This window comes from Eriocheir sinensis, chromosome 16 (assembly GCF_024679095.1).
Source record: "Eriocheir sinensis breed Jianghai 21 chromosome 16, ASM2467909v1, whole genome shotgun sequence".
In the NCBI taxonomy this organism is placed as follows: domain Eukaryota; kingdom Metazoa; phylum Arthropoda; class Malacostraca; order Decapoda; family Varunidae; genus Eriocheir; species Eriocheir sinensis.
This window is the reverse complement of record NC_066524.1, coordinates 11,073,143-11,099,691: the sequence shown is the minus strand read 5'-3', so window position 1 is coordinate 11,099,691 and position 26,549 is coordinate 11,073,143. Positions and strand designations below refer to the sequence as shown.

General features: G+C 43.0%; 1 protein-coding gene across 10 annotated transcripts in view; it reads right to left on the bottom strand.

Moving 5' to 3' along the window:
• The window catches only part of LOC126999284 (uncharacterized), a 54,209-nt gene extending 28,499 nt beyond the window's left edge, over positions 1-25,710 (bottom strand). For 8 of the 10 annotated variants that reach the window (XR_007753205.1, XR_007753206.1, XR_007753207.1 and 5 more), the window contains exon 1: positions 25,491-25,710. The gene's annotated coding sequence lies outside the window, so the exon portion shown is untranslated. The remainder of the gene's footprint in view (positions 1-25,490) is intronic. The other 2 variants (XM_050861692.1, XM_050861693.1) reach the window with 1 other exon arrangement.
• Between the last annotated feature and the right edge of the window lie 839 nt (positions 25,711-26,549).

The window sequence follows — 26,549 nt, the reverse complement described above, 5'->3', positions numbered from 1 at the left end:
AACTCCAGCAGCCACGTCTCGCCCAGATACGAAACAAGGCATTTCTACGAGGGACAGACACATCCAGGCACCAACTCCCGCAGCAGACGTCGTGTCAAGAGAGGCGCCAAGCCGAGTGATGGCGATGTTTTGTGAGCACCGGGAGAGTACACAGAGTCGTGATCAAACTCAAATGTTCAGCGACGTACAGTTGACGTACATTTCGGGTGCATTTCTCAATACCTGCTGAACAGTAACTGTCGCTGATTGGTGATAACAATGACACAAACACACTGCGAGGAAGGGCTCGCCAGCTGACTAAAATCACCGTGCAGAGGAACACGTCCCATGGAACGGTGGCACTTCTACGGAACAAATTGTTCAAGAGTGTCGCATCTGTGGGGAGTGTTTCGATGCATGTGTGTTGTTACATTTCTTATCTTATATTTCAAATGAAAAAAATAGAATTACCAATAGGTATGGTTGAGTTTAAGGAACTTTCAAACACATGATATCCAGACATTTATAGCATATATTAACAAAGAAAGCCTTCACAGTATTATATTATATAGAAAGCCTCATTGTTGGCGCGGTGGCCGTGATGAGCGTACTGACCCACCACATGCGCCGTGATGGACGACGCGGTTCGAATCTCACGCTACCACTCGATTTTTCAGTCACCCGCCGAGTGGGGCTTTAAACCCCATGCTCCTGAAGTAAGACTCACCCATCACCCCGGACTCTAGGAGGGAAGCCAAGGAATCAAAGAACGAGCGAAGTTCCGGCATGAGCCAAGCCAATGCAAGATGGCGCCACTCAGGTGCTGAACTGCGCCAGAACGCTGGGCTGGCCGACCATCAGGCCCCACCTGCCGAAGCCTTGGGCCGACCAGGAGGCCCACTGGGATAGTATAGTGGCATAGATGACTTTTCTGAGTCTAGACGTGTGGTAACTTTTTAATAGGTTTTAATAGGTCTAATTTGTTAAATAATTTTGAAGGAGGAGGAGGAGGAGGAAGAAAAAGAGAAAAACAGGAAGATGAGGACAAAGAGAAAACTTTAGGACAAGGAGGAAGAGGGTAAAAAGGCGGAGAATGAGGAGGAGGAAGAGGAGGAGGAGGAAGAGAAGGAGGAGGAGGAAGAGGAGAAGGAGGAGGAGGAAGAGGAGAAAGAGGAGGAGGAAAAATGTATAATCCTTGAAAAAAAGTGAAAGGGGAAATAAAATGTCACGTAAAGAAAGAGAGAGAGAGAGAGAGAGAGAGAGACTTTCTTTACAGGACACACTCTCTCTCTCTCTCTCACCTGATTCACCCTTCATCCTTATTATCATTATCATCATCATTATTACCAAACGCTCGCTCGCTTGACTAAAAATGAAGGAAAAAATACAGTCAAATGAACGTCTTTTAATTTGACAAGCTTTAGGAGGTCGCTCGCTTGACTAAAAATGAAGGAAAAAATACAGTCAAATGAACGTCTTTTAATCTGACAAGCTTTAGGAGGACGCTCGCTTGACTAAACATGAAGAAAAAAAAATAGTCAAATGAACGTCTTTTAATTTGACAAGCTTTAGGAGGACGCTCGCTTGACTAAAAAGTGAAGAAAAAATACAGTCAAATGAACGTCTTTTAATCTGACAAGCTTAAGGAGGACGCTCGCTTGACTAAACATGAAGAAAAAATACAGTCAAATGAACGTCTTTTAATCTGACAAGCTTAAGGAGGACGCTCGCTTGACTAAAAAGTGAAGAAAAAATACAGTCAAATGAACGTCTTTTAATCTGACAAACTTTAGGAGGTCGCTCGCTTGACTAAAAAATGAAGAAAAAAAAATAGTCAAATGAACGTCTTTTAATTTGACAAGCTTTAGGAGGACGCTCGCTTGACTAAAATATGAAGGAAAAATACAGTCAAATGAACGTCTTTTAATCTGACAAGCTTTAGGAGGACGCTCGCTTGACTAAAAAATGAAGAAAAAAATAGTCAAATGAACGTCTTATAATTTGACAAGCTTTAGGAGGTCGCTCGCTTGACTAAACATGAAGAAAGAAAAAAAATAGTCAAATGAACGTCTTTTAATTTGACAAGCTTTAGGAGGACGCTCGCTTGACTAAAAAGTGAAGAAAAAAATACAGTCAAATGAACGTCTTTTAATCTGACAAGCTTTAGGAGGACGCTCGCTTGACTAAAAAGTGAAGAAAAAAATACAGTCAAATGAACGTCTTTTAATCTGACAAGCTTTAGGAGGACGCTCGCTTGACTAAACATGAAGAAAAAAATAGTCAAATGAACGTCTTTTAATTTGACAAGCTTTAGGCGCTCGCTCGCTTGACTAAAAAATGAAGAAAAAAATACAGTCAAATGAACGTCTTTTAATCTGACAAGCTTTAGGAGGACGCTCGCTTGACTAAAAAATGAAGAAAAAAATAGTCAAATGAGCGTCTTATAATTTGACAAGCTTTAGGAGGTCGCTCGCTTGGCTTTCCTACATAGACTATTCCATACTATTAAACGTATTGGGCTCCTATTTTGACTATTTTCCAAGGCCACAGAGAAAACTAGCCAGGTTTGCAGAGGTGGTTTGTTTTGGCTCGTGATGCAGAGGTCGTGTAAAACTATCATTAGGATATCAAAAGAGATCATTAAAATTATACAGTAACTGCCACGATACGTCTCTCTCTCTCTCTCTCTTTTCTTACTTAATTCTCCTTCTTTTTATTTTGTGTTATTTCTCTCTCTCTCTCCCTCCTTTCTTCCTTTTTCTTCCCCCATCTTCTTTTTTTTCTTCATTTAGTTGTTCTTCTGTTATTTTTCTTTCTCTCCTTTCTTCTCCTTTTTCTTCTTATATTTTTTCTTGTGTTGTTTTTCCCTCTCTCTTCCTTTCTTCTTTTTCTTCTTATACTCTTTCTTGTGTTGTTTTTCTCTCTCTCCTTTCTTTCTTTTTCTTCCTTTCTTCTGTGTTACTTCTCTTTCTCTCTCTCTCTCTCTCTCTCTCTCTCTCTCTCTCTCCTTTCTTCCTTTCTTCTCCTTTTTCTTCTGTAGTAATTCTCTTTCTCCAGTTTAACCCGAAGGAAGAAATATAATCAAACGAACATCTCTTTTGATAAGCCGCAGATGGTCGCTCGCTTGACCTCCATCCCTTGAACTCAGCGTAACTTCTCTGTAAGGATACAATTACGAATCTTTACGTCGGCGGCAAAAATAGGAATCAATTGAGCGTCTGTTTCGCATTAACCTAGAGATGAACGGCAGATTGACTTCCTAGAATCGATTTTTTTTTTCATTCATTCTCTCTCTCTCTCTCTCTCTCTCTCTCTCTCTCTCTCTCTCTCTCTCTCTCTCTCCCAAGACCCAGGAAGTTCAAGCAATATAGAGTCTTACCACATGTTAACACTTCCATATCAGGTTCATGTCAATTCACTTTCCTTGCATTTATTTATGTCCCTCTATTATAAGTATTCTTTTGCAATACGGGAGGAGCTACAGTTAACTCAGTACAGTCTTTGTCCGGCCTGTTTTCAGTCTTAACAATCATTGAACAGTTATTAAGTCACTAAGATATGTCAGTCCTCCGTTATCTTCCAAGCTCTCCTTCATTAAGATATATGTCCGTCATTACCAACTCAAAAAACAATGGCAGATTCTGAACTTTTTCCTTTTCGTTGTACTCCAAGTTCTTCACTAATAGATGTTGTTCATTGGTAACTCATATAAAACAACGGCAGCTTTAAAATGGTCTTCGCTTTCGCTGTATTCCAAGCTGTTCCTCACTACATGTCATTCACTACTAACTCTTTAAATTCCAAATACTTCACCTCCAATAACTTTTCTTCTTGATATATTTGCACCAGAGAAGAACAATATGATGGATGTAACAGGTCTTTGCTATATTGCTCACACTTACAGAATAATCTCTTACGTAATGTGGGTTTTATCTTACAACGTGATATAAATAGCTTCATAATGCCAAAACATATACAAATCTTAAATGAATATGCCTTTAATATCATCTTAAAATGCTATGGAAATCTATGTTAAATTCCCTATGCAAACTGGCGTCGAAAGTAGCTCACACTTACAGAATAATCTCTTACGTAATGTGGGTTTTATCTTACAACGTGATATAAATAGCTTCATAATGCCAAAACATATACAAATCTTAAATGAATATGCCTTTAATATTATCTAAAAATGCTATGGAAATCTATGTCAAATTCCCTATGCAAACTGGCAAAACATATACAAATCTTAAATGAATATGCCTTTAATATTATCTTAAAATGCTATGGAAATCTATGTTAAATTCCCTATGCAAACTGGCAAAACATATACAAATCTTAAATGAATATGCCTTTAATATCATCTTAAAATGCTATGGAAATCTATGTTAAATTCCCTATGCAAACTGGCAAAACATATACAAATCTTAAATGAATATACCTTTAATATCATCTTAAAATGCTATGGAAATCTAGGTCAAATTCCCTATGCAATCTGGCGTCGAATATATCTAAGTCCCCCCCACCCCACCCCCGCCTCTGCCCAAGAAAGTCAGGAGGTAATTAAAATCTGGAACTCACTGTCTCATATTCTTCATTCTTTTCATTCAATACTTTTTTTTTTCATTCACATTGCTAATTCTTCCTCCCAATCTTTATATCATCACCTTCTTCAATCATTTCATTCCTTCCACTTTACCTAATTACGTTCTTCATTCATCTTATTTTTTTGCTATCTATCTCACTCCCATTCTTCCTTCATTTCATTCCGTACAGTTTATCTCATTTTTCTATCTCTCGTTGTCTCAGATTCTTCATTTCTTTCAAGCCATCTCCCTTCCACTTTACCTAACTTATGCTCTTCATTCATCTTATTTTTTGCTATCTATCTCACTCCCATTCTTCCTTCATTTCATTCCGTACAGTTTATCTCATTTTTCTATCTCTCGTTGTCTCAGATTCTTCATTTCTTTCAAGCCATCTCCCTTCCACTTTACCTAACTTATGCTCTTCATTCATCTTATTTTTTGCTATCTATCTCACTCCCATTCTTCCTTCATTTCATTCCGTACAGTTTATCTCATTTTTCTATCTCTCATTGTCTCAGATTCTTCATTTCTTTCAAGCCATCTCCCTTCCACTTTACCTAACTTATGCTCTTCATTCATCTTATTTTTTGCTATCTATCTCACTCCCATTCTTCCTTCATTTCATTCCGTACAGTTTATCTCATTTTTCTATCTCTCATTGTCTCAGATTCTTCATTTCTTTCAAGCCATCTCCCTTCCACTTTACCTAACTTTCGCTCTTCATTCATCTTATTTTTTGCTATCTATCTCACTCCCATTCTTCCTTCATTTCATTCCGTACAGTTTATCTCACTTTTCTATCTCTCGTTGTCTCGCATTCTTCATTTCTTTCAAGCCATCTCCCTTCCACTTTACCGAACTTACGCTCTTCATTCATCTTTTTTTTTTTTTTTTTTCTGTCTATCTCACTCCCATTCTTCCTTCATTTCATTCCGTACAGTTTATCTCATTTTTCTATCTCTCATTGTCTCAGATTCTTCATTTCTTTCAAGCCATCTCCCTTCCACTTTACCTAACTTATGCTCTTCATTCATCTTATTTTTTTGCTATCTATCTCACTCCCATTCTTCATTCATTTCATTCCGTACAGTTTATCTCACTTTTCTATCTCTCGTTGTCTCGCATTCTTCATTTCTTTCAAGCCATCTCCCTCACATTCTTCAGTTCTTTCATCCAACACAACATTTTTTCTTCCATCCCCAGCGTCAGTTCTTCTCATTGTCTCACATTCTTCATTTCTTTCAAACCGTCTCCCTCACATTCTTCAGCTCTTTCATCCAACACAACATTTTTCTTCCAATCCCAGCGTCCGTTCTTCTCATTATCTCACATTCTTCAGTTCTTTCATCCAACACAACATTTTTCTTCCATCCCCAGCGTCCGTTCTTCTCATTATCTCACATTCTTCAGTTCTTTCATCCAACACAACATTCTTTTCTTCCTCTTCCGCCAGTTCTTCCTCCGACCTTTATGTCAATGTGTTCCTGCAGTCTTTATTTACACGCCACCGCCGCCTTTCGCAACGCCAGAACATTAGCCTCGTCCTCGCTTCTCCTTAGTTTGTTGTGTTGGCGGCGTCAATAGAGTTTACGGTGGTGTTATGCGGGGTTGGGTAAAGCGGTTCAGTTGGTTACTACGGATTTGAGGACTTCGCTAGACTCTCCTCTCCTCTCCTCTCTCTCCCTTCCTCCCTCACGGCTATCTTTTCTCCCTCCCTCCCTTTCTCCCTCCTATCTTTTTTCTCTCCCTTTCTTCTATTTCTCTTCTATTCCTCACTCTTTCAGATTTTCTCCCTTTCTCTCTCCCTTATCCCTTTCTTCTTTTCTTCTTCTCTCTTACCTTCTATCTCTCGCTTACTCATTCTCTTCCCTCATCCTTTCTTTCTTTCTTCCTCCCTTTCTTCCTTCTCCCTTCACCCTTTTCTTCCTCTTTTCTCTCTTTCTTCCTACTCTCCTCATCTTTTCCTCCGCTTTTCCTTCCTCCTTCCCTCTCTTCCTTCTCTCCTTCCCTTCCTCTCTTTCTGCGTTTCTTGCTTTTTTCTTTCAACCTTTCTCTTTCTCTCTTCCTCCCTCTCCCTCTCCTCCATTTAATTATTCCTCCCCTTTCTCTCTCATGCATTATTCTACCTTCTTCTTGCCTCCTTTTTCCTTCCCTTCCTCTCCATTTCAACCTTCCCCTACTTTTACTGCCCTCCCACACTCCTATCCCTCCTTTCTCTCTCTCTATCTCTCCTTCCTCTTTCTCTCTTTCTTCCTCCTTCTCTCAGCATCCCTCCATCCCTCTACTTGTTACCGTGTTCCCTCGCTAATCATTCTTCTTTACGACCATTTTTTTTCCTTCGTTCTTGAGCGTCAATTAGGATCAACAACAGAGGGAGAAAAACGCGGGGGAGGCAAATGGTAAGTGTGTAACTATGTCTAACTATGCATTGTTGTGTTTCTTCTTTAGCTCCGGGACAGCGATAAGTAAGAGAGAGGCCTTGGGTAGTGATAGGCGGAGGGGGGCGGTGAAGATATAGGGGGGAGCGTCATGGTGGTGGTGGTGATGGTGGTGGTGGTGGTGATGATGAAAAAATGCTGCTGTTGTGTTGAATGAAATGAATGAAGAATGTGAATGAAAAACGGAGTAGAGAATGTGATAGGAAACAGGCAATGAAGTAGCTGATGAAATGGGGAAAGAGGGAATGAAATAAGGAAATGGGAGAATGAAATAGATAAAGTGAATAAACTAGAGGGAATGAAATAGGGAAACAAGGAATTAAATAAAAAACGAAATAGGAAAATAGGATACGAAATAGGGAAGCAGGAATGAACGAGGGAAGGAAAGGAAAAGAAAGGAAGGGAAGGGAATGAAAAAAGGAAAGGAAAAGAAAGGAAAGGAGAGAAAGAGAAGGGAAGGAAAGATAAGGGAAGGGAAGGGAAGAGGAAGGAGGAAAAAATGAAAGATGTGGAGAAAATAAGAAAGAGTAGAGAAAAAAAATATAAAGTTTGAATTAAATAAATGAAGAATATAAGATAGAAAGCAAAGGGAATGAAATGAATGAATAATATGAATAAGTTAGGGTGCAGAAAAGGCTGAAAATGATTACACACGACCTTGAATGAATGGGTAGTGAAGGAAAATGGTGATGAATAAAATGGAGTTGAAGAAAAATTTGATTGAATAGAATTTGAGATGAGAAAGAAAAACAAAAACTAGAAAATAAAGAAGAAGAAGAAGAAGAAAAAGGAGAAGAATAAAAAGAATAAAAAAGAAGAAGAAAAGAAGACGGAGAAGATGATGATGATGAAGGAGAAGAAGAAGAAGAAGAAGAAGAAAAAGAGGAAGGAGAAGAAGAAGAAGAAGAAGAAGAAGAAGAAGAAGAAGAAGAAGAAGAAGAAGAAGAAGAAGAAGAAGAAGAAGAAGAAGAAGAAGAAGAAGAAAAAGAGGAAGGAGAAGAAGAAGAAGAAGAAGAAGAAGAAGAAGAAAAAGAAGATGATGATGATAAAAAAGGATGAAAAAGAATAAGACGAAGAGGAAAAAGAAGAAGAAGAAGAAGAAGAAGAAGAAGAAGAAGGAAGAGGAAGAAATATAAACAACACGTCCAAATACAAGGTCCTCTAACCAAACAATAAACAAATAAAAAAAACGTAAAACAAAAAAACACAAAAAACTTACGGACCTAAAAGTAAAAAAAAAAAGGAAATCGAGACCATCAACTCATTAACTTGAAACAAACAGGAGAACAAACAAACACATTACAGTGATTACACCATACGACCATAAAAAGTAAAAAAAACTCTCTCTCTCTCTCTCTCTCTCTCTCTCTCTCTCTCTCTCTCTCTCTCTCTCTCTCTCTCTCTCTCTCTCTCTCTCTCTCTCTCTCTCTCTGTGTGTGTGTGTGTGTGTGTGTGTGTGTGTGTGTGTGTGTGTGTGTGTGTGTGTGTGTGTGTGTGCGCGCGATCGAGTGACTGGTTGACTGATTGACTGGTCCTGGTCTTGTGGAGGTGGTAGTGATGGTGGTGGTGATGATGGTAGTGATGGTGGTGGTGGTGGTGGTGGTGGTGGTGATGATGATGTTAGTGGTAGAGGTGGTGGTGGTGGTGGTGGTAGAGGTGGTGGTGGTGGTGGTGGTGGTGGTGATGGTAGAGGTGGTGGTGGTGGCGGTGATGATGGTAGTGGCAGAGGTGGTGGTGGTGGTGGTGGTGGTGATGGTCGAAAGAGAAACTTGAACTCTATGTCTCAATCGAGCTTACAAATAAATAATGAGAGAGAGAGAGAGAGACTAAAAAAAAAAAAAGGCTGATATATAATGTAAGGTGTCGGGGACGGCGGGGTAAGGCGTGGCTCAGTGCCCTCCAAGACACCAAGGGGGGACTATGTGTGTGTGTGTGTGTGTGTGTGTGTGTGTGTGTGTGTGTGTGTGTGTGTGTGTGTGACCTTCCTCAGGGTCGTATAAGGAACCGCCTCCTTTTACAACTGGTGGTCATTCTGCCTTTAGAAAACATATCCACCGCCTCCTCCTCCTCCTCCTCCTCCTCTTGCCCTCCTCCTCTTGCCCTCCTCCTCCTCCTCCTCCTCCTCTTGCTGCTTCTGTTACTACTACTACTACTACTACTACTACTACTACTACTACTACTACTACTACTACTACTACTACTACTACTACTACAGTACTACTACTATTACTACTACTATTTCTACTTCTTTTTTCACTCATTAGTATACATTCCTATTCCTCCTCCTCCTCCTCCTCCTCCTCCTCTTCTGCATTCCTTTCTTATTTGTCTTCTTTTTTTCATTTTGTCTTTCTTTTTTTTCTTTGCTCCTCCTCCTCCTCCTCGGTCTCTTTTGTCGCCTCTTCCTCCTCTTTCACCACCTACACCTCCTCCTCCTCCTCCTCCTCCTCCTCCTCCTCCTCCTTTGTCAACTCGTCCTTCTGCTCCTCAAACCGTGAAATTAAAGGAGGAGGATGCGACGAAAGAAGAAAAAGAGAGAAAAAGAAGTGAATGGTAAGAAAAAAGAAAGAAAGGGAAAAAAGTGTAACATCATCATTCTGAAAATCCCTCACGTATTTTCCCTTCTGTATTTCCTACTTTTTTCCTTTTTTCTCTCTCCTTGTTCTTCTTCTGTTCTGGTTAATTCGAAGTTTTTTTTTTCATCGTATTATTGAGAGAGAAGATGCAGCAATAGAGGAAGAGGAGGAGGAGGAGGAGGAGGAGGAGGAGGAAGAGAAAAAAAGGAGGAAAAGTGTACATCCGTGATTTTGAAAGAGCATTGTTTTTATTTCCTTCTCTCTCTCTCTCTCTCTCTCTCTCTCTCTCTCTCTCTCTCTCTCTCTCTCTCTCTCTCTCTCTCTCTCTCTCTCTCTCTCTCTCTCTCTCTCTCTCTCTCTCTCTCTCTCTCTCTCTCTCTCTCACCTGGCCTCATTTACACACCTTCCACGTTTCTACTGACCGCACACGCACACACACACACACACACACACACACACACACACACACACACACACACACACACACACACTTCTCGGTACAATATTTTTCCTTCTACTTTTTAATAACATTTTTTACACTAAGTACAACCACCATCTCCACCACCACCACCACCACCACACCACCACCACACCGAAACCACCACCACCACGGCCTCGCCCTTCCACTCAAGAGAACAAACAGACTCAAGCAAACACTTCAGCCCGAGTTTAATCCTTCCGTATCCTTTGCATCCTTCGCGGGAGTCTTGGTGTGCTCTCCTTCTTATGGGCTGGACTTCCCTTCTCTTATCCTCCCCTGTCCTTCGTTTCCTTCCTTTCTTTCCTTCTTGTGCTTCCGTCCTGTGATTTCTTTATCCTTCCATCCTTCCTTTTCCCATTTCTATCTTTCTTTCACTCTTTCTCATACGTCTTTTTTTTGTTACTTCGTCTTCTTTGATTCTTATTGCATTTATTCCCATGTTCCTGTGTCAATGTTCTCTTCCTTTCTCTCTACCCATTCTTCCTTCTTATCTTTCTTATTTATTTATCTGTTTGCTCTCCTCCTCTTTCCTCTTCCCCTTCTTCCCTCTATTCCTTTCCCTATCGTTGTTTATTATTTTCTTTCTCTTTTTATTCTTCCTGGCTTTGTGGCCGTTCTTTCTTCTTCTATTCTCGCTTCATTCCAGTCTCCCTTCTTCTATCTTCCATTCATTTATTCTTGTTTCTATATTTTCTTCCTCCCTCTCTTCCCATTCTTCCCTTCTCTTTCCATTCCTTCCCATATCCCTGTTTCTACATCTTTCATCCTTCCCTCCTTCACATTCTTCCTTCCCACGCCCCTGTTTCTCTATTTTCTTCCTTTCTCCTCCATTTCTTCCTCCATCCAATTCTTCCTCTCTATCTCTCTCCTTTCCTCCTATCTCTCCATCCATCCTTCCTTCTTCCGTTCACTTCCCTCACCTCTCCTACTTCTCTTCATTCATTCTCATATCCCTGTTTACTTTCCTTCTTTCTCTCTGTCCACTCTTCCTTCCTCTTCGCTCCATCATCCGCTGAACCAAAAAGCAAGCAAGCAGGATACAGCAAGGAGCGTCAGGAAGCGCCAAAGTCACCCTCAAGTTATAATCATCCTTAAATAGACCTCATTTAGATTATGCAGCTCACTTCTGGTCTCCTTCCTACATAATGGATATCAGCACGGTAGGGAGATGACAAAATAATTCAAGGGTTAAGGAACTTGCCGTATACGGAGACGCTTATGAGTTTTAATTTGCATTGTCTAGAAAGGCGAAGGGTGCGAGGAGACTTAATTGGAGTTTATAAATGGATGAAGGGATTTACTAAGGGTGATGTTAATAAGGGATTGGTGGTAAGGAAGCCGGGCCAGGACAAGCAGCAATGGGCTTATTTTAGAGCAATTCAGATTCAGCCAGGACAGAGGCGAGAACTGGTTTACTAATAGGGTGGTGGATGAGTGGAAGAGGCGCGGCAGTCATGTGGTGAATGCCAATACGATAAACACATCCAAGAAGAGGTTAGGTATAGGATGGAGTTCCCTTCTCTTATTTCCTGTCCTTCTTTCCTTTCCTTTCCTGCCGTCTTGTTCTTCCTGTCTCGTTGTTCTTTTTTCTTTCTCCTTTCCATCTATCCTTCCTTTCCATATATGTCTCTTCCCTTCTATTATTTCTTGCTCCTTCATTTTTTCCTTTCTTTTTTGTAGATGGCGATAAGTTTGGTGAAATGTGACCCAACTAACTACTACTACTACTGCTACTACTACTACTACTACTACTACTACTGCTGCTACTACTACTACTACTACTACTACTACTACTACTACTACTATTACTACTGCCTTTCCATTCTTCCTCTCTCCATTCATTCTCATTTCCCTGCATCTTTCTTTTCCTCCTCTCTCTCCTTTCATTCTTCCTTCTTCCAGTTTAATCATATTCCAGGTTCTTTACTTTCCTCTTTCTCTCCTTCCATTCTTCCTTCCTCCATCTGAATCATATCTCCGCTTTTTGCTTTTCCTTCACGCCCTCCAATCCTTCTCTCTTCCTCTGTTCCTTCTCAAATCTCCACCTTTTTCTCTCCTTTCTGTTCATTCAATCTCACTTCCTCCACGCGTTTCCAAATCCTCGCCTGACCTCCTCGCCTCCATTCTCTGTCCTCAGCCTTCTCTACTAATTCCAAGCAAGGTCAAGGTAAGTACATGGGCTGACCTGAATCAATACATGACCCAAATAAGCAGCAAGTGTAGCCAGCCCGCCCGGCCCCACCCATGTGACCTTGCTCGTTTTAACCACATACTGAGTGACCTAGCGGAGCGTGACCTTTGGGAGCGAGGTCATGTAGGTAAAGAAGGAGAGGATGAGGAATGAGTAGGAGAAATGGGGAGGAGGAGGAGGAGGAGGAGGAGGAGGATCGTGATGCGGAAATAGGAAGTGGAGTGTTGAAAAGGAGATGAATGAGGAGGATTAAGACAAGGAGATGAGTGACATAATGAAGGAGGAGAGGAATGAATGAAGGAAGGAAGGAAGGTGAAGGAAGTTGTATTGTTGTTGATGTTGTTTTCTTCTTATTGTTATTATAGTAGTGATGAAAGTAGTAGTAGTAGTAGTAGTAGTAGTAGTAATAATAATAATAATAGTAGTAGTAGTAGTAGTAGTAGTAGTAGTAGTAGTAGTAGTAGTAGTAGTAGTAGTAGTAGTAGTAGTAGTAGTAGTAGTAGTAGTAGTGATGATAGTTGCAATATGCCCGACAACACACACACACACACACACACACACACACACACACACACGCGCGCGCACACACACACACACGGTCACGGAGCCCTACTAACCTCCATTCCCTAACCGGTTATGTACGTGTTCTGTGTGTGTGTGTGTGTGTGTGTGTGTGTATGGTGAGATCAGGATGCATAAACATAATCTGAGACATTTCTCTCTCTCTCTCTCTCTCTCTCTCTCTCTCTCTCTCTCTCTCTCTCTCTCCAAATCTGAGTGCAAGGTTAACATAGAGAGAGAGAGAGAGAGAGAGAGAGTAGGACAGTAATACGAAGGTCAATGAACCGGTATTTTAAGGACACACACACACACACACACACACACAAACACACACACACACACACACACACACACACACACACACACACACACACACGCAAACTTGAACAAACGAAAGCAAAGCAAACACAGACGAGAGAGAGAGAGAGAGAGAGAGAGAGAGAGAGAGAGAGAGAGAGAGAGAGAGAGAGAGAGAGAGAGAGAGAGAGAGAGAGAGAGAGAGAGAGAGAGAAAGGAGAGCAAAAACGAATTTATACACACCCAACTTTCTCTCTCTCTCTCTCTCTCTCTCTCTCTCTCTCTCTCTCTCTCTCTCTCTCTTATATGGACTTGTCTCTTATGTAATCGATAGCAAAATATTTCTTTACATTTTTGAAAGGTTACAAATTTACATAAACGTACAGAGAGAGAATGGAGGGAGGAGGAAGGAAGGAAGGGAGGGAGGAGGGAGAGAGAGGGAGAGGAGGGGGAGAGGGATTATGAAAGTATGATAGACGGGGAGAGTGGAAGAGAGAGAGAGAGAATATGGAGAATAGTGAAGGGGAGAGAGGAAGGAAGGAAGGAAGGGAGGAAGAAAAGAAGGAAGGAAGGAAGGAAGGGAGGAAGAGAGGAAGGAAGGAAGGAAGGAAGGAAGTAGAGAAGGAAAAATGAAGGAAGGAAGGAAATAAATAAGTTAGGAAGGAAGGAAAGAAGGAAGGAAGGAAGAAAGGAAGGAACTAATGAAGGAAGGAATATAGGAATGGAAGGAAGTAGAGAAGGACAAAAAGGAAGGAGGGAATGAAAGAAATAAGTTATGAAGGAAGGAAGGAAGGAAGGAAGGAAGGAAAAGAAAGAAGACAGAAATGGGAAATAACCAAAGAGAAGGGAGAAGAGAGAGAGAGAGGGAGGGAAAGCAGAGAAATAAGAATGGGAAGGGAGAGAAAAGAAGGGAGAGAAGAGAAGGGAGGGAAGGGGAGGGTGTGGCAGAAAAAAAAGGGAGGTAAAAGAGATAGAGAGAGAAAGATAGACACCGAGGGAGGTCTGAAGGGAGAGAAGGAACGATGAATGGAGGGAGGCAGGGAGGGAAGGGAGGAAGGGGAGGAGGGAGGGAAGGGAGGGGAGGAGAAGATAACATGTAAAGGGAGGTCAAAGGGAGGGAATGGAGGTATGTAGGAGGGAAGTTATGAAATGTGGAGCAGAGAGGGAGGGAAGGGAAGGGAGAGGGAGGGAGGAAAACAGGAAAGGGAGGAAAGGGAAGGAAAAAAAGGAAGGGGAGGGAAGGGAAGGGAGAGGGAAGGGAGGGAAGGGAAGGAAAAAATGAAGGAGAGGGAAAGGAAGGAAAAAAGGAAGGGGAAGGGAGAGAGGAAAATGGAAGGGAAAGAAAGGGAAGGGAAAAGAAGAGATGAGAAGGGAATGGAAGAAAATGGAAAGGAAAAAAATAGAAAGGGGAGGAAAGGGACGAAAAGGGAAGGGGAAGGGAGGGATGGAAAAAGAGGAAGGGAAGGGAGGAGAAAATGAGGGAAGGGAAGAAAAGAGAAGGGAGAGAATAAGAGGAAGGGAAGGGAAAGGAAGGAAGGGGAGAGAAGGGAGGGAAAAAAGAGGAAAGGAAGGGGTGATCGAGAAGGAGAAATTGAGATGAGGTTGGTAATAAAATCTTGGAGAGGGAAGGAGAGGGAAGGGAAGGAAAGGGAAGGGAAGGAGTGGGGAGGGAAGGAAAGAGAAGAAATGGGAAGGGTAAAGAAGGGCAGGGAAGGGAAGGGAAGGATAGGGAATGGGAGGAAAAGGAAAGGAAAGGAAGGGAAAAGAAGTGAAGAGAAGGGAAAGGGAAGGGAAGGGAAGGGAAGAAAAGGGAAGAGAAGGGAAGGGAAGGGAAGGATAGGAAGGGAAGGGAAGGGAAGGGAAGGGAAAGGAAGGGAAGGGAAGGGAAGGATAGGGAATGGGAGGAAAAGGATGGAAAAGGAAAAGGAGAGGATAAGAAGGGAAGGGAAGGGAAGGGAAGGGAAGGGAAGGGAAGGGAAGGGAAAGGAAGGGAAGGGAAGGATAGGGAATGGGAGGAAAAGGATGGAAAAGGAAAAGGAGAGGATAAAAAGCGAAGGGAAGGGAAGGGAAGGGAAGATAAAGAAAGGGAACAGAAGGAAAGAGAAATAAAAGAATGGAATTGAAGGAAAGTAAATAAATAAATATATGTAAATAAGAGTGAGAAAATATAAATTGGGAGAGATAGATAGATAGATAGAAAGATACATAAATAGATAGATAGATAGATAGACAGATAGATAGATAGATAAATAAATAGAAAGATAGATAAACAGAAAGATAGATAGAGAGAGAGAGAGAACGTGACCTAAATAGAGAGAAGGACCCAGACGCAACAAACAATTTAAAGAGAGAAAGAAAAAAAAACTAGCTCTACCAATAGTGAGAGAGAGAAAAAGTGAACTAGCTCACTCTGCTAAGTCAAGGTGCGAGGTAAGTACTTTGGGCGTGGGTGGGGAGGAGGAGGAGGAGGAGGAGGAGGAGGAGGAGGAGGAGAGTGAGAGCAGAGAGAGTGAGAGAGAGTGAGAAACAAGCAGAAAAGAACAAAGAGGAGGAGGAGGAGGAGGAGGAGGAGGAATGAGAGGGAGATATTTCTGAATGAGGTGGAAGAGAGAAGATAAAAATAGAACAAGGAAAAGAAGGAAGGGAAGAAGGAAGAGAAGAAAATATAGAGAAGGAGAATTAAGGAAAGATAATGTGGAAGAAGAGGAGATAAAGCAACAATATAAGGAGGAGGAGGAGGAGGAGGAAGAGGAGGAGGAGGAGGAGGAGGAGGAGGAGGAGGAGGGCGAGTGCGTAGGTTTCTGAGGAGCATATGAAGTAAGAGGTGATCTATTTCTCTCTCTCTCTCTCTCTCTCTCTCTCTCTCTCTCTCTCTCTCTCTCTCTCTCTCTCTCTCTCTCTCTCTCTCTCTCTCTCTCTCTCTCTCAGTATATGTTTGCCCTAAATATAAATAATTGCACCAGTTCGCCTCATGCATAGCCAAAAGAGAGAGATTTTTATCATTTTCTCAAAGTGGAATTCCGAAGTTTAGTCGGTTTTTTCCGTTTCCGTAGTAACTCTCTCTCTCTCTCTCTCTCTCTCTCTCTCTCTCTCTCTCTCTCTTCTTATTATTTTTATTGTACTCAGTCACCCATATTAGGAAGAGAGAGAGAGAGAGAATTAATACATTATCTCTATCTCTCCCTTTTCTTTCTGCGTGTCTGTCCTCACTAGCTCTCCCTCCCTCGGCCGCTCCCTTTAATTAACTCATCTTTCTCATTTTATATTTCTCCCTTTTTATCTCTTTATCTCCCTTTTTCTCTCTTTCTTTATTATTTTATTTATCGTTATTTCCTTATTTTCTTTGTTTTTGTCTCATCTCTCATCTCGTATTTCTCCCTTTTTCTTCTCTCTCCCTTAATTATTTCCGGTTTATCTTCCTTCTCTCCTTAATTCTTCTTTTCCTCCCTTCTTTTCTCTTCCTCTCCCATTGCGTTCCTCTTTCCCTTCCCTTCCTCTGTCTTTCTTTCAATCCTTTATATTTCATTCCCTTCCCGTCCTTTCATCTCCCTTCCCTTTCCTTCCCTTCCTCTCCCGTCCCTTCCCTTCCTTTGTCTTTTTTTCTCTTCCTTTATATTCCCTTCCCTTCCCGTCCTTTCCTCTCCCTTCCCTTCCTTTCCCTTCCTCTCCCGTCCCTTCCCTTCCGTTGTCTTTCTTTCTCTTCCTTTATATTCCCTTCCCTTCCCATCCTTTCCTCTCCCTTCCCTTCCTTTCCCTTCCTCTCCCGTCCCTCCCCTTCCTCTGTCTTTCTTTCAATCCTTTATATTCCCTTCCCTTCCCGTCCTTTCATCTCCCTTCCCTTCCCTTCCCTTCCTCTCCCGTCCCTTCCCTTCCTTTGTCTTTCTTTCTCCTCCTATATATCCCCTTCCCTTCCCGTCCTTTCATCTCCATTCCCTTCCCATCCTTTCCCGTCCCTTCCCTTCCTTTGTCTTTCTTTCTCCTCCAATATATCCCCTTCCCTTCCCATCCTTTCCTCTCCCTTCGCTTCCCTTCCCATCCTTTCCTCTCCCTTCCCTTCCCTTCCTATCCCGTCCCTTCCCTTCCCTTCCTTTCCCGTCCCTTCCCTTCCTCTGTCTTTCTTTCTCTTCCTATATATCCCCTTCCCTTCCCGTCCTTTCCTCTCCCTTCCCTTCCCTTCCTCTCCCGTCCCTTCCCTTCCTCTGTCTTTCTTTCTCTTCCTATATATCCCCTTCCTTTCCCTTCCTTTCCTCTCCCTTCCCTTCCCTTCCTTCCCCGTCCCTTCCCTTCCGTCACACTCTTAACACAAGCTCCAGCACCGTGAGCCAGCCAGACGCCGACCCCTACAAGCTTTCTATGAGCCACTTCCCCGGGTTAATGGCCACATCTAGCATATCAATTTCCCCAGTCCGTAGCAGCATGGCGCGAAGATAAAGGTATACTCAAGGCATACGCTATAGCTGGGGGTGGCCCTTTATTTTCTCTTCCTTCTGTTCCCTTTCTTTATCTTACCTCCCGTTTTCCTCCCTTCTTTTCTCTTCTTATCCCATTGCTTCCCTCTTTCCCTTCCCTTCACGCCTTCTCCTTCCTTACCGACATATCACGTTTTCCCATTTTCTTCCCTTTTTTTTAATTTCCCCCGCTCTCCCTTCTTTATCTCCCCTTTCACCTCCCCTTACCATACCCTCACCTCCCCTTCACGCCCTCTCCTTCCCTACCGACATATCACGTTTTCCCCTTTTCTTCCCTTTTTTTCATTTCCCCGCTCTCCCTTCTTTATCTCCCCTTTCCCCTCCCCTACCATACCCTCACCTCCCCTTCATTTCTTCCACTTCCTTATCTACACATCATGTTTTCCCCTTTTCTTTTATCTCCCTTTCCCTCCCCTACCATACCCTCACCTCCCCTTCATTTCTTCCACTTCCTTATCTACACATCACATTTTCCCCTCTTCCCCTCTTCTTCCCTTTTCTTATTTCCCCTCTCTCCCTTCTTTATCTCCCTCTTTCTTTCTCTTCCCTTCCCTTCCCGTCCTTTCCCCTACCTTCCCTTCCATTCCATTCCTTCCCCTTCCTTTCTGTCACACTCGCTCTTGGAAGAACCCATTACCGCGGGGCACGGGGCTGGTGTGACATTCAGGTTACCACAGTTTCCGCCTCCAGGTTTCCCCAGGTACCCATTTCTCGACCAGCCCAAAAAGGAGGAAGAACAGATGAGCGAGATGAACGTAGACTACCCGGGCGGGATTCGAACCTAAGCCCATAGATTCACAGCTCGGCACACTAAACACTGCACCACGGAGACAGATTACCCAGTATGAAAGTATGTGGAATTTAGTAATGGAAATAACAGTTTGGAAGCCGCCGTTGTTTTAAGAGTTGATAATGGCCTGTGCCTTCTTTCGCTCACCTCCTTCTCCTTCCTCTCTCTCCTTTGTATACCCTTCCTCTCCCTCCCTTCCTTCTTCCTCTCATTCCATTCCTCATCCTTCCTCTCCCTCCCCTCCTTCTCTTTCCTCTCCCTCCACTCCCTCTCATTCCTCTCCCTCCTTACTGAGCTTGGAACACAATGGAGGAGAGAAAAGAGATTAGAGAGAGGCTGGTACTGTTTGTTTTGAGTCGGTAATGATGGATGTTTTAGTGAAGAAAGCTTGGAACTCAACGAAGACAAAGAACAGTTAAAAGAGAAGCCGCCGTTGTTTTTAGTGAAGGAAGCTTGGAACTCAACGAAGGAGAGAAAAGAGATTAGAGAGAGGCTGGTACTGTGTTTTGAGTCGGTAATGATGGAGGTTTTTAGTGAAGGAAGCTTGGAACACAATGAAGGAGAGAAAAGAGATTAGAGAGAGGCTCGTACTGTTTGTTTTGAGTCGGTAATGATGGATGTTTTTAATGAAGGAAGCTTGGAACTCAACGAAGGAGAGAAAAGAGATTAGAGAGAGGCCGGTACTGTGTTTTGAGTCGGTAATTTTTTTTTTTACAACTAAGGAGACAGCTCAAGGGCACAAAAAAAGGAAACAATATTAAAAAAAAGCCCGCTACTCGCTGCACCTAAAAAAAAAAAGAATCAAAAGAGGTGGATGTTTTTAGTGAAGATGGTTGGATGTTTGTAGTGAAGGAAGCTTGGAACTCAACGAAGACAAAGAACAGTTAGGAGAGAAGCTGCCGTTGTTCTTTGTGTTGGTGGTGACGAACATTTCCTGGTAAGGCTGAGCTCGGACCACAATGAAGGCGGTGAACAGCGAGAGAGATGATGCTGGTTTTTGAGTTGGTAATGACTGACTTATTCCCCTTTGTTATTTCCCTTATCTCCTCTTTTCCACGCCTCTACAATACCCTCATTTCCCCCTTCATTCCTTCCCCTTTATCTACTAATTTCTCTTTTTCCTTTCCTTTAGCTCCTTGTTGGTAAATGACTGACATATTCCCCTTCCTTATTCCTCCCCCCCTCCTTCCTTATCTCCCCTTTTTCACCCTTCTACAATACCCTCATTTTCCCCTTCATTCCTTCCCCTTTATCTACTAATTTCTCTTTTTCCTTTCCTTTAACTCCTTGTTGGTAAATGACTGACATACTCCCCTTCCTTATCCCTCCCTCCTTCCTTATCTCCCCTTTTTCACCCCTCTACAATACCCTCATTTTCCCCTTCATTCCTTCCCCTCTATCTACTAATTTCTTTTTTTCCTTTCCTTTAACTCCTTGTTGGTAAATGACTGACCTATTCCCCTTCCTTATCCCTCCCCCCCTCCTTATCTCCCCTTTTTCACCCTTCTACAATACCCTCATTTTCCCCTTCATTCCTTCCCTTTTATCTTCTAATTTCTCTTTTTCCTTTCCTTTAACTCCTTGTTGGTAAATGACTGACATACTCCCCTTCCTTATCCCTCCCCCCCTCCTTCCTTATCTCCCCTTTTTCACCCCTCTACAATACCCTCCCCTTCCCTTCACGCCTTCCTCTTCCTCACGCCATTCCACTTCCATCACGTTTTCCCCTTTTTCCCTCTTTTCTTTTCTCATTTCCCCTCTCTCCCGTCTTTTATCTCCCCATTCCCTTCCTCCTCCATACCCTCATCTCCCCTTCATTCCTTCTCCTTTGTCTACTCATTCCTCTTTTCCTCTCCTTTCCCTCCTTGTTGGTAAATGACTGACCTATTCCCCTTCCTTATTTCCCCCCTCTCCCCCTTCCTTATCTCCCCTTTCCTCTCCCCATACCATACCCTCACCTCCCCTTCACTTCCTCCCCTTTCTTACCTACTCATCCCACTTCCCCTATTCCCCTCCCCTTCCTTCCTAGTTGGTAAATGACTGACACTCCCCTTTCTCATTTCCCCTCTCTCCCCCTTCCTTATCTCCCCTTTCCCCTCCCCATACCCTCCTCTCCCCTTCACGCCTTCTCCTTCCTTACCTACATATCACGCTTTTCCATTTTCCCCTCTTCTTCCCTTTCCTCATTTCCCCTCTCTCCCCTCTTTATCTCCCCATTCCCCTCCTCCTCCATACCCTCATCTCCCCTTCACGCCTTCTCCTTCCTTACCAACATATCACGCTTTCCCATTTTCCCTTCTTCTTCCCTTTTCTTATTTCCCCTCTCTCCCTCTTCCCTCTCCCTACCATTCCCTCCCCTTCCCACACTACTTATCCTCCTTTCCCCATTTCCTCCCTTTTCTCATTTCCCCTCTCTCCCCCTTCCCCTCTTATTTCATTTCGTCATTCCTCCCCCTACCATTCTCCATCATCTCCCCTTCATTCCTTCCCCTTCCCACACTACTTATCCTCCTTTCCCCATTTCCTCCCTTTTCTCATTTCCCCTCTCTCCCCCTTCCCCCCTTATTTAATTTCGTCATTCCTCCCCCTACCATTCTCCATCATCTCCCCTTCATTCCTTCCCCGTCTTTACCTACTCATCCCCCATTTCCTTCCCTTTCCCTGGTAAATGACTCACCTATTCCCCTTTCTCATCTCCCCTCTTCCCCTATCTCCCCTTTTCCTTCCTTCCCTCCCCTTCCTTACCTACTTACCCCGCTTTCCCTTCTCCCCTCCCCTTCGTTCTCTCCCTCATCTTCCCTTCCCTTCACCTTAGAATACGGTCACTCGTCTCGTCAATATTCATGTCAGTAATACACGTCATGACAAGGAGAACAAGCTCATCTTCCCTTCCCTTCACCTTAGAATACGGTCACTCGTCTCGTCAATATTCATGTCAGTAATGCACGTCATAACAGGGAGAACAGGCTCGTATTAATGTATGTCAACCCATATCATCTCATGCTTAATATTCCACTCGGACTCTGAAACCCCCATCTTCCTTATTGCCCATTCTCTCCTCATCTTCCTCCTCCTCCTCTGTCTCTTCCTGCTTTTCCTTTCACTCCTCCTCCTCTAACCCTTCTTTCTTCTTTCAGTTAGTCAATATTCTACTCTGAAACCTATCTTCCTTATCTCTCATTTTATCCTCCTCCTCCTCTTTCTCTTCCTGTTTTTCCTTTCACTCCTCCTCTAACTCTTCTTTCTTCTTTCAGTTAGTCAATATTATACTCTGAAACCTATCTTCCTCATCTCTCATTCTATCCTCCTCCTCCTCTGTCTCTTCCTGCTTTTCCTTTCACTCCTCCTCTAACTCTTCTTCTTTCAGTTAGTCAATATTATACTCTGAAACCTATCTTCCTTATCTCTCATTCTATCCTCCTCCTCCTCTTTCTCTTCCTGTTTTTCCTTTCACTCCTCCTCTAACTCTTCTTTCTTCTTTCAGTCAGTCAATATTCTACTCTGAAATCTATCTTCTTCATCTCTCATTCTATCCTCCTCCTCCTCTTTCTCTTCTTTCTTCTTTTAATCAGTCAATCTCATGCTTATTTTTCTGCTCTGAAGCCCATCTCCCTTTTCACTCATTTTATCCTCGTCCTCGTCTTTCTCCTTCTCCTCCTACCCCTCCTCCTCCTCTTTCTCATTCTCATTCTCATTCTTCTCTTCCTCCATCTCTTCTTCTTCCTCCTCCTCCTCCTCTACCTCTTCCTCTTTCTTTTAAACAGTCAATCTCATGCACAATATTTTAAACCTTATTACTCATTCTATCCTCCTCCTTCTCTTCCTCCATATCTTCTCTTCCTCCATCTCTTCTTCTTCCTCCTCCTCCTCCTCTACCTCTTCCTCTTTCTTTTAAACAGTCAATCTCATGCACAATATTTTAAACCTTATTACTCATTCTATCCTCCTCCTCCTCTTTCTCCTTCTCTTCCTCCATATCTTCTCTTCCTCCATCTCTTCTTCTTCCTCCTCCTCCTCCTCCTCCTCTGCCTCTTCCTCTTTCTTTTAAACAGTCAATTTCATGCATAATATTTTAAACCTTATTACTCATTCTATCCTCCTCCTCCTCTTTCTCCGTCTCATTCTTCTCTTCCTCCATCTCTTCTTCCTCCTCCTCCTCCTCCTCTACCTCTTCCTCTTTCTTTTAAACAGTCAATCTCATGCACAATATTTTAAACCTTATACTCATTTCTATCCCTCCTCCTCTCCTCCTCCTTCTTCCTCTCCTCCATCTTCTTCTCCTTCTTTCCTCTTTCTTTTAAACAGTCAATCTCATGCACAATATTTTAAACCTTATTACTCATTCTATCCTCCTCCTCCTCTTTCTCCTTCTCTTCCTCCATATCTTCTTCCTTCTCCTCTAACTTTTCCTCTTTCTTTTAAACAGTCAATTTCATGCATAATAATCTAAACCTCATTACTCATTCTATCCTCTTCCTCCTCCTCCTCCTTCTCCTCCTCCTCCTCCTTTTAATCAGTGCATCATATATTTTTTTCCAGTCCTCGTTTCCTTATTCACTGGAAGCATTTTTTTCACCTGTCAAATACTAACGCGCTCGGCCGCCTTCCGTCCTTCCTTTTTTTTTTCGTTTGTTGACAAGACTCCGCGACGCTTCGGCTCAGATTCTCAAACCATTCGGCGCTCACACACCCACATTTCATACGGCTTTGATAGAGGTTGTTGTGTGTATTTCCATGGGTAGTTTTATGAGCCTAGTGATAGTTTGACAAGGCTTTTCAATGGGATAACAAATTTTAAGCCCATTCACACATTTGCAGACTTACACACCCACATATGATAAAGCTTTCGTAGAGGTTGTTGTGGGTATTTCCAAGGGTAGTTTTATGAGCCTAGTGATGGTTTGACAAGGCTTTTCAATGGGATAACAAATTTTAAGCCCATTCACACATTTGCAGACTTACACACCCACATATGATAAAGCTTTCGTAGAGGTTGTTGTGGGTATTTCCATGGGTAGTTTTATGAGCCTAGTGATAGTTTGACAAGGCTTTTCAATGGGATAACAAATTTTAAGCCCATTCACACATTTGCAGACTTACACACCCACATATGATAAAGCTTTCGTAGAGGTTGTTGTGGGTATTTCCAAGGGTAGTTGTATGTGCCTAGTGATGGTTTGACAAGGCTTTTCAATGGGATAACAAATTTTAAGCCCATTCACACATTTCTAGACTTACACACCCACATATGATAAAGCTTTCGTAGAGGTTGTTGTGGGTATTTCCAAGGGTAGTTGTATGTGCCTAGTGATAGTGTGACAAGGCTTTTCAATGGGATAACAAATATTAAGCCCATTCAAACATTCTAGACACACACACACACACACACCCAAATTCCATAAAGCTTTCGTAGAGGTTGTTGTGGGTATTTCCAAGGGTAGTTGTATGTGCCTAGTGATAGTGTGACAAGGCTTTTCAATGGGATAACAAATTTTAAGCCCATTCACACATTTGCAGACTTACACACCCACATATGATAAAGCTTTCGTAGAGGTTGTTGTGGGTATTTCCATGGGTAGTTTTATGAGCCTAGTGATAGTGTGACAAGGCTTTTCAATGGGATAACTAATACTAAGACTCATATTCTTTAAACATTTCGAGGTACACACACACACACACACACAAACAAACACAGATAAACATTACACACACACACACACACACACACACACACACACACACACACACACTTGATAAGGCTTTCGTAGAGGTTGTTGTGGGTATTTCCAAGGGTAGTTGTATGTGCCTAGTGATAGTGTGACAAGGCTTTTCAATGGGATAACTAATACTAAGACTCATATTCTCAATCATTTCGAAGCTAACACACACACTTGATAAGGCTTTCGTAGAGGTTGTTGTGGGTATTTCCAAGGGTAGTTGTATGAGCCTGGTGATAGTGTGACAAGACTTCTCGATGGGATAACTAATAACAAGACACATATTCTCAAACATTTCGAGGCTAACACACACACACACACACCCAAATTCCATAAGGCTTTCGTAGAGGTTGTTGTGGGTATTTCCATGGGTAGTTGTAACATGTGCCTAGTGATAGTTTGACAAGGCTTTTCAATGGGATAACTAATACTAAGACTCATATTCTCAATCATTTCGAAGCTAACACACACACACACACACACACACACACACACACACACACACACACACACACACACACACACACACACACACAAATTCCATAGGGCTTTCGTAGAGTTTGTTGTGGGTATTTCCATGGGTAGTCGAATGTGCCTAGTAATAGTTTGATAAGACTTCTCAATGGGATAACAACCAGTAAGGCATATACTTTAAACATTTCGAGGTTACACACACACACACACACACACACACACACACACACACACACACACACACACACACACACACATATGATAAGGCATTCGTGGAGGTTGTTGTGGGTATTTCCATAGGTAGTTTTATGAGCCTAGTGATAGTTTGACAAGGCTTCTGCACCATGAACGTTAAAAACACTCTTGAGAACCTGACTTCCTTTGTGGCCCTTGGAAATATTTGTTATGAGAGTCCAAAGTGTCTGAGAAATGTTTTAGTTATTAAGTAAAGTTGGGGGGATACGCTATAGCTGTTTTTTTTTTTTTTTTTTTTTTTACAGCGGCGGATACAGTGCAAGGGCGTAAAAAAAAAGAAAACAATAATGAAAAAAAAAGCCCGCTACTTACTGCTTACACGTGACCTCAGTGCTCATCTCCGACACACTGTTACGCCAATATTAACAACAACAACAAAACTAACACGAGATTGAAAAAAAATAAAGCAATAGAAATCAAATACTAAATAAGATGGAAGGGATTGAAAACATGCGAATACTGTTAACACACACACACACACACACACACACACACACACACACACACACACACACACACACACACACACACACAACACAACACAACAACACTCACTACCAATCATGCGACTACAGATAACACACACACACACACACACACACACACACACACACACACACACACACACACACACACACACACACAACACAACACAACACAACACAGCAACACTCACCACAAATCAGTCTATCTTTCCACAATCTCTTAGGTGGGGGGAGGGGAGGGGTTGTTGCAGGCACTCACAGTCACCCCCCAACACAGGCCAGGCGGGGGTGAGAGGTGCAGGAGAGGGGTGAGGGGCGGGCGGGGTGAGAGGGCAGCGGTCCACCAAGTGATGTGCGAGAGAGGGCGAGAAGACACGTCCTCCCCCTTCGACTGCTAGAGTTACACTGATCCTCTGAGCTAAGATGTGAGTGACTGAAGTGAGGCTGGAAGGGGCGTGGCCATAGTAGGAGGAGGAGGAGGAGGAGGAGGAGGAGGAGGAGGAGGAGGAGAAAAGCTAAGGTGACGTACGGAAAAGGGAGTGATGGGAAGAGATGAAGGGAAGAGGAGATGAGGAAGGAAAGGAAAGGGGAGAAGGAAGTGAGGAAAGAAGGGAAAGGGGGAGGTAAGGAGAGGGAGGGAATGTAGAGGAAGGGAGATGGAGAGGGAAGGGAGATAAGGAAGGGGGAGGTAAACAAGGAAGGGGAAGGTAAGGGGAAGGGAGGAGAGAGGAAGGGAGGGAAGGGGAGATAAAAAATGGAGAGATAAGGGAGGGGAGAGGAGATAAGAAAGGGGGAGATGAACGAGGAAGAGGAGGGGAGAGGAGGGAAGGGGAGAGAGAAGAAGGGGAAGAGGAGGGGAGATAAGAAAAGGAGGAGATAATGAAAACGAGGAAGAGGAAGGGAAGAGTAGGAGGAGGAAGAGGAGAGGGGAAGGGAGAGAAGAGGGGAGGGGAAGGAGAGCATAAGTTGAGGAAGGGGGTGATAAGGAAAGGGAAGAGGGGGAGGATAGAAAGAAAGGGGAGAAATGAGAGGAGGAGGAGGAGGAGGAGGAGGAGGAGGAGGAAGGGGTTATAAGGTGCTGATAGGGAAGGGGAAGAAAGGGAGAGGAGAGGAGGGGAGGGGAGAAAAAAGAGATCAAGGGGGAAGGGAGGAGGAAGAGGAGGAGGAGGAGAAAGAGGAGGAGGAGGAGGAGGAGGAGGGGAGGGGAGATGGAGGGAAATGGGGGGTGAAGTAAGGAAGGAGAAGGAGAG